This window comes from Gavialis gangeticus, unplaced genomic scaffold (assembly GCF_001723915.1).
Source record: "Gavialis gangeticus isolate Ggan-Ray unplaced genomic scaffold, GavGan_comp1, whole genome shotgun sequence".
NCBI classification, from domain to species: domain Eukaryota; kingdom Metazoa; phylum Chordata; order Crocodylia; family Gavialidae; genus Gavialis; species Gavialis gangeticus.
Window position 1 is genome coordinate 15,876,444 of NW_017729022.1, and position 10,465 is coordinate 15,886,908.

Below are 10,465 nucleotides of genomic sequence, written 5' to 3' on the forward strand. Positions count from 1 at the left end.
CATCTACATTTTCTTAGATAATCCTAAATTACAAAGTAACTTTTATAGCTGTTCCTTATTCCCATGTTTAATAATAAAACACCAGTACTATGCATTCATAGGGCACTTTTTAATTGCTCAGAGAGATTTTCCAGGGTATTCCTATTTCACAGATAAGGAAACAAAATGAAGAAATTACTGGGCCAGGTATCCAGGTTGACTGGGCATAAAGCTTGCTACCAACAACTGAGTATACAGCTGCATACTTTAGACTTTTTACATTTTACCTTCCAGTACAGCACAGTAATTGGGTCTAGTACATAGGTCCTGAGTTGAACTATTTACTAGAAAAGTAAATATTGTATTCTTAAAACTCCAGTTAAATGCACATAAATGCTGTATAATAAAAAACAGTATTTAAAAACACAGTGCAACAAATATTTTCTATTTTTTCTTCATTCTAGCTCCAACACTGCAATTACTCATTACAAACTCTCCAGGTTTTGCATTCCAGAATGTTTAGCTGATTACTGAAACTTTATTACTCTATGTTGCCATAAACATGCCATGCCCAAACTAGTGTAGAGTCTCCAGTTTATTTATAGCAGCACAACATAACAGTTCACGTACAGACCATGCAAATGTAAACTTTAAACACCAGCATGGGAAGCTAGGACTCACCTTCTGTCAAAAACTACAGTAAATGACTTGATTTTTTCCTGGAAATAATAGTCTTGATATAACAACTGAAAGCTAAGGAATATCACACTGTTTTATGCAATTTCCTACCTGAGTTAGCTGCTGTTTATTCCTTTCTGCCACTTCTCCAGCACTGAAACTGAGACTGATTAATGAATCTGGCATTGGGTCAGAGAGAGCCAGGCAGGCTTGAATTCCAAGGGCCAGATTCTGTCCTCTCATTGAAGAAATTAAAGAACTGGGTCCTTTCTGACACAAGGGCATATTCATTCATAGCAGTATCTCTAAAACCAGATATTTTCCCCTATGGGAACCAGGTTGACACAGGTTCCAAATGTTTATTTTTAATCTGTAGCTAAAAATTAGACAAATCAGACTAAGTGATCCAAAACTTCCCACCAAAACCTCTATGATAAGGAATCACAGAAACTTAGCGTTGGAAGGGACCTCAGGAGGTCTAGTCCAACCCCCTGCTCAAAGCAAGATCATCCCTAAGAAAATCCCCATTGTGCACAATAAAAATGCTTGTTACAAAAATCTTCTTCCAACAAGTATCATTTCAATACATGCATTTTCTTAGTTGAAGGGTGAGGAAACAATGTAGCAAAAATGTTGCCATGAATTAATTTACTGATGGATTAAGCTGAGAGAAATTCTGTGTGATACTGGACAGCCTGTACTATATATGGAAAAGAAGGAAGAAAGTGACAGAAATATGTCTTAGGGCATAAGTACCAACACAAAATCTGAGCCAGCCTGTGTGCATGTAGTCTGAATGGATTATAATTGTGTCCATGAATGTTTGCAGGATCAGGCCTTTGGTGTAAAAAACGATTCTCAACCAAGGTACCATGGCATGCTGCGGTGCCTGAAGATCCTTCCAAGGGTGCTACAGGGTGCCATGCAATGTTAGCACTGTTAAGTGTGCAAACATGATTCAGAAGATAAACCCTGAGATTTCAAAATGCAACTAAAATGCACAACTTACTTTCACAAATTCATTTACTTTCTTGAATGTTAGCCAAATAAATCAAGAGTTTTGATAAAAATTCTCAACAGTTAGCCAAAGGCTCCAAAAGAACACAAGCATATCATTCCTAATTATCTGGTCAATTTTAGAAACTTCCTGCTACTTTTCTACTTGCTTAGACTTTGATTTTCTGCCCAGAACGCAGACTGAATTTCTGCCTGATATAAAAACAAACATACCTGTGAATGCAAATCCATAGTATTAAAAGCCATTCTGAGCTGTTGTGGTCTTCCTGAGTTCTTTGCAACAGAAGAATTGCTCTATTATTCTTCCATAGTCAAAAAACAAGTGAAAAACTAGGAGCTGGCATTTTCTAAGGAGTCCATTGAGGGGTGCCTAGAGTCTAAATAGGTTGAGAACTACTGGTGTAGAACCACAATTGGTTTTATGTTCAAGTCCTTCAAGCACTTGCTAATGAGTGCAGTGTTTGACCAGGCAGCTCCATTGACCTTCATCAGCATCTAGAGCAGGAGCGGGCAATTATTTAGACCTACAGGCCAGAAAGAGAGTTTTGATGAGCTGCTGTGGACCGGGTCAGCAATTCCATCCCCAGCAACTCGCCAAAACTCCCTATGGGGCTTCATGGGTGGGGAACAGTGTTCAGGAGCAGGACAGGTATTATCTGCTCCCTGCATGTCCTGCCCCATGCAGGGGAAGAAGGGCTGTATGGGGTGTGTGGAAGGGGCATGTGTGCATGTGTGTGGGGAAGAGGGGACTGTCTGTAGCCTTCTGGGGGTGAGGAGAGGGAGGGAGTGCTGGGGGGTGTATGGGGGTGTGTGGAGGAAGCATGCACATGTGTGGGAGGGGGCTGCCTGGGAGCCAGCCAGGGGTGAGGGGAGGTAGGGGGTGCATGCAGCAGAGCTCTCCTAGTTGGTGGCTGCCCCCACAGTGCTCTGCATGGCCATATCGTGCTCGCATCCACACCCGCTAGCCCCGGCCCCCACAGCCCCAGCCCTGATCTTGGCCCCAGCCTGGGACTCGGCCAGCATGCAGCTTCTGGTGTGGCTGTTCCCAGCAGGGCTGCAGCCAGCTGGTGGGAGGTGCAGGGTGCACAGCAGCACCCGGCCGACTGCTGCCACACCAGGAACATCCCCACTGGAAGCTGTGCATGCTGGCTGTGGATCAGACAGGTGGGAAGCCTCAGCTGGGTGGTTCCTGCCCAGCTCATGGAGCTCTGGCTTCAGGCCACCTTCCACCCACTCTGCCCACCTGCAGATGGCTGCTCATCACAACAGGTGGGTGGAGCAGGTAGAAGGCAGGTGGGAGCTAGAGCTGAATGCACTGAGCAGGAGCTGCCCAGCTAAAGCTTCCACCCCACCTGCCTGCCCGGTGTGGCATGGCAGGAGCAGGAGCAGCAGTAGTAGCTGCAGGCGGAGGCAAGGGGAGCAGAATAGCTGTCGGGCCAGGCCCCAGACAATACGCAGCTTCCAGCAGGGCTGTTTCCAGTGTGGCTGCAGCCAGTCTGGTGCAGATGTGCTCTCCTCATCTTCAGTGGGCACTCCTCTTCCTTCTCCTGCCCCTGTTGCACTGCCCTGGGCAGGCAGGCGGAGAGAAAGCTTCAGCCTGGCAGCTCCCACTGGAGGTGAGGGGAGTAGAGGAACACCTGGCCAGCTGCAGCAGCACTGGGAACAGCTCCGCCAGAAGCTGCATGCTGGCCAGGGCCCGGACCAGCAAGAGCACAGCATGGGCTGCCCTGCAGGAGCGGGTGGGGCTTGGCTTCATGTGGAGCACCATGGGGGCAGCTGCAGGCCGGATCCAGTCAGTTGGCGGGCACACTATATTTTGCCCACCCCTGATCTAGAGAACAAAGCCCTTAACTTTTTGAAATCCATTTCTCCTTGGCCCATCTTGCAAACCCAAATATGAGACACTCCGGGCTTGTGAGAAATCTCAGGTTTGGGGAAAACACTTACTAACCCCAAGTTACTGAGGACATAGACTCGTATAGAAGTAGGGTTAAAAGGGACCTCCACCGGTCATCTAGTCCAAACCCCTGCCTGATCATCACTATCCAAACTATCTTATACAAATCCATTGTGTAATGTGCATGACTACTCACAGGAGAAGGCTTCAGTGAGAAGGACTTCATCTCTGCACAGTTATGTGAGTGCTTAGTTGAAAATTGTAAAGAGGAAAATATTGGAAATGACATTATTCTGAGTTCTCCTTACTCTGGGCTTTTGTCATACTTACTGAAATCTTGCACTTTATTTTACATTATACAATCTATTTTACAGACACCATCCCAGAAGGAGATATTGGAAGTCAGTATTTCTCCATCCCAGGTGAGTGCAAGGCTATAGTCACGCTTCCTTTTGCACTTTCTCTAGCTCAGGGGTTGGCAACTTATAACCACAACACCCTACAGCTTGAGACACAACAGTGCCATGGACCACCATTCCCCTCTGGCCCATCTCTGTACTCTCTCATCTCCATAATACAGCCTCAGCCAAAACATATGCTGCTGACAGGCATGGTGAGTGAACATTTTGAGCAGCTGATTTAGCAGCAACAGTGACCAGAGGCTGCAGTGTGGAGGAGAGCAGCCCTTCAGCCAGAACAGGAATGCTGGAACAGTTGGAAAGGATCAGTGCAACCACAGTGAAAAGCAGAACAGGGAACATGGGCCAAATCAGGAAGCTGATGGTTACTGATTGGCCCTACTCTAGCATAATACATCTTTAGTTCTTCGCTGCCCAATCACGGTTTCAGCTGTGCAACAGAGTGTTCCCCTCCATCTACCTCTAGACCAGTCTTTTGGAAAATTTAGGTTTGAATCCCCTCTGGTTTATTATGGAATTGATCCTGGGATTTCTACTTCCTGGGCTAACCCTAGATTTTTGTTAATCAAAGAAAAGATCTCAATTTGCATCTCCTCTTTTAGACACGCTTTAAAAGAAAACGGTGGCTGCAGCTGCATTTTATGTGAAGCCCAATGCTGTTGGTTGCATATTAGATGTATTTGACAATCTCTGCTAGATTAAGCCCTTCAAGCAATTTAGGGAGAGGAATACTTAGTTCCTGCATGTGAGGCAGGCTTAGGCATGGGCTAGCTGCTGAGCTGCTCAGTCCTGTCAAGATCGGGGCAGTTCTAGTCAGGTGCAGAGGAACAACTCAAGATGCCTGAGAAACTTCACCAAAATGAAGAGTGAAAGCATCTTTGGAGCTTAGGTACTTCTGTTATTAGGTGGCAGGTGAGTGAGGATTTTGGGGATCAGAATTTTGGATTAGGCAGGCTAAGACTTCCAAAGCTTCAAGGCTAATGCATTTAAGACATGCAAATACTTTCAAGGCTCCGTTTTCAGAACTTCCATCTTTCTTTTTGCCCCTTTAGGATTTTGCTAATCTCTTTTCTTTTACAAAGTCAAATTAAAAGTGCAGACACAAATATGGAACAACTCTGAATTCTGTATACACCTCCTTTCTCTTAATTATGATTGCTGCCATTTCATCCTTATGCTTACACGTAAGATAAAGCCCATTAGATCATGAGTGACTGGTGCCTCCTGAATCTGGTGGGGCACCTGCAGAAGCTGCCGACAGCCACGGCCCTGTCAGGGAGGCACCAGCCCTGCCGACAGCATCAGTGTTGGCTGTCGGTTCCATCAGGGGAACCCCTGTGCATCCCCTACCGGTTGTCTATCCATTAGATTAATTATTTCCTTTAAATTCAGCTATACCATGCCTTCCTTTATGCTTCCTCCAGTTTAGTTTAATTGTAAGGAAAGGATTTTTTTTCTTTTTGTATACCAGCATTAATGTGGAAACACTGGATGTAAAAGAATACTTCTTCCTCCTTCTGGAGAAATTATGCATCCTAGTGAAGTACCATTTTTCTCAAATTGTCTTGTTCATTTACTCTGCCTTAGAGCAGGATATACTTTTCTAAAATGCTTTCAGAAAATGTATTGAGTTAAATTCAGTATGAGTTTTGGTTTATCAGACAAGCAAATAAAACAAGATAAAACTAACTTACATTTTATGCATTTTACAATGTACAAGGTGACTTGCCCCATCACTATATCTGCTTTAGCAGATTTTCTTATTTCTAAGTCTCCAGGGCAGTCAATTTAAAGAACTAACGTTTCTACAGCAGTTTGAAAGAAAAAGCCCTAGTTGTGATATTTAGGCAAATCAACAACTAAAATGCACAACTTGCTTTCACAAATTCATTTACTTTCTTGAATGTTAGCCAAATAAATCAAGAGTTTTGATAAAAATTCTCAACAGTTAGCCAAAGGCTCCAAACGAACACAAGCATATCATTCCTAATTATCTGGTCAAATTTGGAAACTTCCTGCTACTTTTCTACTTGCTTAGACTTTGATTTTCTGCCCAGAACACAGACTGAATTTCTGCCTGATATAAAAACAAACATACCTATGAATGCAAATTACAACTATAGCCAATCTTAACTGCCAGTCTTTCACATTTCGTTTACCTGTACTAATGAATGAAGAACACTTTCACAGGGTTATTTTTTCTAATTCTTCAGCTTAAACATATATTAAGTAGAAGTAGTATAAGATAAAACTAGTAAGTTTTGCAAAGATACATTTTTTAGGTTTACCTCCAGGTCAAACAGGTAATCTTGCTTTCTAAGCAGAAAGTATCTTTTAGGAATTGCACCTGTAACAGAAAATGTGCTCATATGAGACTTTCTGGAGCTGGAGAATGATTTAAAGACAAATGGGAGTGTATCAGATGAACCAATCAACAGCAACTACACCCCAACACCTCCCTTTGACAAACTTGCGTCAGATCTTAAAAAAAAAAAAGAAAAAAAGAAAAAAACAGGTAAATCAGTTTCCTGGTGAAAAATGAGGGCAAACTTCACAGTCACCAGAGCTATTTTTTTCTAAGCTTAGCACTATTACAAGACACACAAGTGCAGACAGTTTTGCCTGGACTTGTGTCATTCAGTCAGGATGATTTTTGCTAATTTTGATTTTCAAGAGATAAAGAATTTGAAAACTCTGTTTATTATCATCCTCAAACTTATGGTAACACAAAAGCACTAATCATGAACTTACAGCCTGAAGGTCTTATTTCTGCCATTGACTTTAGCTCTAGCAATCTCTACCCAGACAGGATGGTGACATTGGCATGTGCTATTAGACATACTGGATAGCCTGTCTGTGACTTAAATTTCCCTGTCTAAAAAAATATGATGGCATATACTGTAATTACTTACCGCAAGGGGCTGTTGAAATGATTTAGTCTACTATTTCTAATGAACTATATACGGCATGTGGTAAATATTACTTAATTGAAATGTATCCTTATGAAGAAGTTTATACTTTTGATACTGCAGTTATGCACCTTGGCTAAGTACTGACAGTCAAAAAGCCCAAGGCTGAATTGATTCAGTGTGTAAATTGAATCAATAAGCAAGTGAACAGAAATTCACTTTTAAAACAGGAAAGGCAGCCAGACCCCTGCAGTGGCCCATACCAGCAGCTGGGTGGCGAAAGAGCATGTCTCCCAGTCCACCAGCCACTGATAAGAGAAGGGAGGGAAACTGCAAGGGCCCTCAGAGGTTTTTTCTCCCTCCCTGCTTGAGGGGAGAGGGGAGGTGTGGCAAGCACTTGGCCCAACCCAGCTGGCTGCGTATGTGAAGGGGGTGTTTAAATTTCCACCCTGGCCTGCACAGACCCCAGCTAGGATCTGCCTGGCAGGGGGTGGGAGGTTGGCACAGGCAACTGGTAGGGGGAGTATGGGGGAGGGGGGTGGCACGCTCCCCCTGAGATTGGTCCCTGACTCAGCACCGCTAAGGACAGGGCAGTTTTTTTGCCATACAGGCCAGCGGCATGTTGGGGGGTGGCACTAAGCCGTGGCACAGAAATATAGAAATGGATATGGGGCTTCTGGCCTGGCCCTGGGACCACCCACAAATTGTGCACCCCATGAGACTCAGGAGGCACCAGCCACGCCTGGAGGTTGGGGGGAAGGGAGGGATAAGCCTTCAGAGGCTCGGGCAGGGAGGGGGACAAAAGGCTCGGAGGGCTTCCTTCCTCCCTTTCTCCCCACCAGGCAGACCCCAGCTGGGGTCTGGTGCTAGGGCTCCCCCCTACCCTTCTCTGCCAGCCGGAGCAGTGATATTGCTCTGGCCAGGGAGCAGAAGGGTGGGGCAGACACTACTCTGCTGGAGCAGATGGCACAGCATAGCCAGGGCTGCAAAGCACCCTGGGATGCTGGGGGACTGAGTTAACTTGAATTGGGAGGAGATCTAGGACAGAAGTTCCATCAACCAGCTTGATCTAAATCAGTTAAGCCTGATACTACATCCAACAAAGTTTATCTTAAACTGGTTTTGGCCATTTTGAAAGCAATTTATGTGCACTGAACTTCTGTTTTGTTACAGGTTTCAACTGGTTTCTGATCACTTAATCCAGTTTATGTGTAACTTGTCCCTAGCCCTTCAGAGTTGAGTCCCTTTTTGTCAATTTAATGCTTCTTTAAAAAACTTGTGGATGTAGTGATCAACACTCGGACTGCATGATTGAGATGAGTGCAAGCAAAGTAATTAAAATATTATATTAACATTTTATGTATTATTTCACTTTACCATGAATAAAGTTGTCTGGCAATGGATGTAAATCCACTCACTCATATTTAGAGCTGGGTAGGAATTTTTTTCAGCAGAATGCTTTTTTTCCAAAAGGTAATGGTTCATCAAAGCTAAACCACAGCTGGAACCATTACTAGTTCCAGTGTAAATTTCATCAGGTGTCTCAGGTGCAGGATGGCACTTCCAGTCACAATCTACCCAACCCACAATAACCTAGTGGTTGAGGCACTGCACCAAAACAGGCAGTGCATGGACTTGAGCTGGGTCTCTAACAGCCTGTGTTGGCTTTGCCACTTAACTACTGTACTCTGAAAGGGTGCATGTGTGTGGGTTGTGGGCCTTTTTGTGGCACTTTATGAAAAAATTCAAAATACCTGAACCTGAGTCTTGTCATAATGTTGAATTAAGTATTTTACAAAATTGAATTCTTATTTTCTTTTTCAGTCCCATTTGTGATTGATTACATTTTCAGGGGTGAGAACTGAGTCATACAAATAAAAAGCACATTGAACACCTGTCTGAAACAGGTGGGTGTTTTTAAATTTAAATAGGCCCCAATCACTGATTTGCTGCAAAATATTATACCTACTATTGCTAGAAGTAAGGCCAAAGGTTACGGTAACTGAAAGGAAAAAAAGCAACCCCTATTTTTCAGTTTGCTTGCTTAGTATGCTTGACAGAACTCCGGGCACAGTCAGTTTCATCATTTGCCCTCGTGTTTGTGTGGCTGTCTCAGTGAGCAACAGGGGACAGAAAAACATTTGTTAAACAAATGGAAATGTGATTGAAAACCATAAAAAAATGGCAGGGGGATTAAGGCAGAGATGTAGTAACAAATTAGCAGCAGCTGTAAAAATTTTTCATTCATATTTGGAACCTGATTTGAACAACAGAAACAAACAAAAATATGAAGATTAGCTTTCATTTACCTTTCAAATACCAAGAATGTGAGTTTACCATTTAGCAATGTGCTGCAATCTCCTATTTGTAGCCAAATTAGAAGGACTGAGAAGAATGCCTCTTGGCCATAGTAGGGTTGGCCTGCCTGATTAAAAAGCCTATTTCCATTTCATAGAGCTACTGAAACAAACAAAGTAAACACCAAACAGCAAAGCACCTCAGGGGAAAACCAGGACCAACGGTCATAAACTTCTAGAAGAAGGTTTCAGACTGGATATAAGGAAAAACTTCTTCATGGTTCACGTGTCCAGACTCTGGAATAGACTGCCAGTGGGGGTGGTGCAGGCACCTACCCTGGAGGTCTTCAAAAGTAGACTGGACACACACCTTGCTGGGGTTATTCGACCCGAGCAGTCTTTCCTGCCTAGAGCAGGGAAGCTGGGCACAATGATCTCATGAGGTCCCTTTTAGCCCTAAACTTCTGTGAATCTTTAACAGCTTCTTGGTACTTAAGTAACACTCCAAATCCAGGAGCTAACGTGCTAATTCAGGAAAAACCAGTCGGCCAGATAGTCCTGATACTTACATTCCAAATGACTTTAACAGGTCTTACCTGTTGGGAGGGACAGGAGTAGATCCACAAACAAGGGGAGGGTAGGACTGGGAATCCCAACCTTTTTGGCAGGCATGTCACAAATTAGCCCCATACCCTCTCCAAGTGTCACTCTGATCCCCTACCCCCGCTTGAAAAGCTGCTCTGGATTTTGTGCCCCTGCCCAGTTTCCTGCTTTTTCTTCTGCCTTCTCTTATCTGCTGCTGTGCTACCTGTCCCTTCCCTGATTTGACACATAGAGAGGCTGCCTGCGCCAGTTTGGCCACCCCTTGGCTAAGAGATGGCTGTGGGAGACCTATTCATGCTTATCCAGAGTAAGCATAAGAACAACAGTCTTCCACAGTTCCAGGTATTTGTTTAAATAAGGTCTGTTTTACCTAAGAATTAGTTTAACATAAATTATATTAACCAGTGTAAGTTGCTACGTAGAATTTGACACTGCCTTGGGAGCATGTATATCTTATGAGGAGAGGCTACGAGACCTGAACCTGTTCAGCCTCCACAAGACAAGGCTGAGGGGGGATCTAGTGGCCTGTTATAAACTAGTCAGAGGGAACCAGCAGGCATTGGGGAAGTCCCTGTTCCCCCGAGCACTACCAGGAGTGACCAGAAATAACGGTCACAAGCTGGTAGAGGGAAGATTTAGGCTAGATATCAGGAGGTGCTACTTCAC

General features: G+C 44.1%; 1 protein-coding gene and 1 long non-coding RNA gene across 5 annotated transcripts in view; one reads left to right on the top strand and one right to left on the bottom strand.

Moving 5' to 3' along the window:
* SLC38A4 (solute carrier family 38 member 4) overlaps nt 1–10,465 on the bottom strand; it is a 74,432-nt gene that overhangs the window by 26,555 nt on the left and 37,412 nt on the right. The window contains exon 2 of one of the 4 annotated variants that reach the window (XM_019514623.1): nt 6,279–6,337. The exons of 2 other annotated variants lie outside the window; for them this stretch is intronic. The gene's annotated coding sequence lies outside the window, so the exon portion shown is untranslated. Of the gene's footprint in view, nt 1–768; nt 847–6,278; nt 6,338–10,465 lie in introns of those variants that run through there. One more of the 4 variants, XM_019514624.1, reaches the window with a different exon arrangement.
* The window catches only part of LOC109295668, a 56,042-nt gene that overhangs the window by 23,266 nt on the left and 22,311 nt on the right, over nt 1–10,465 (top strand). The window contains exon 3 of the long non-coding RNA XR_002096810.1: nt 3,946–3,993. This is a non-coding gene — a long non-coding RNA (uncharacterized LOC109295668). The remainder of the gene's footprint in view (nt 1–3,945; nt 3,994–10,465) is intronic.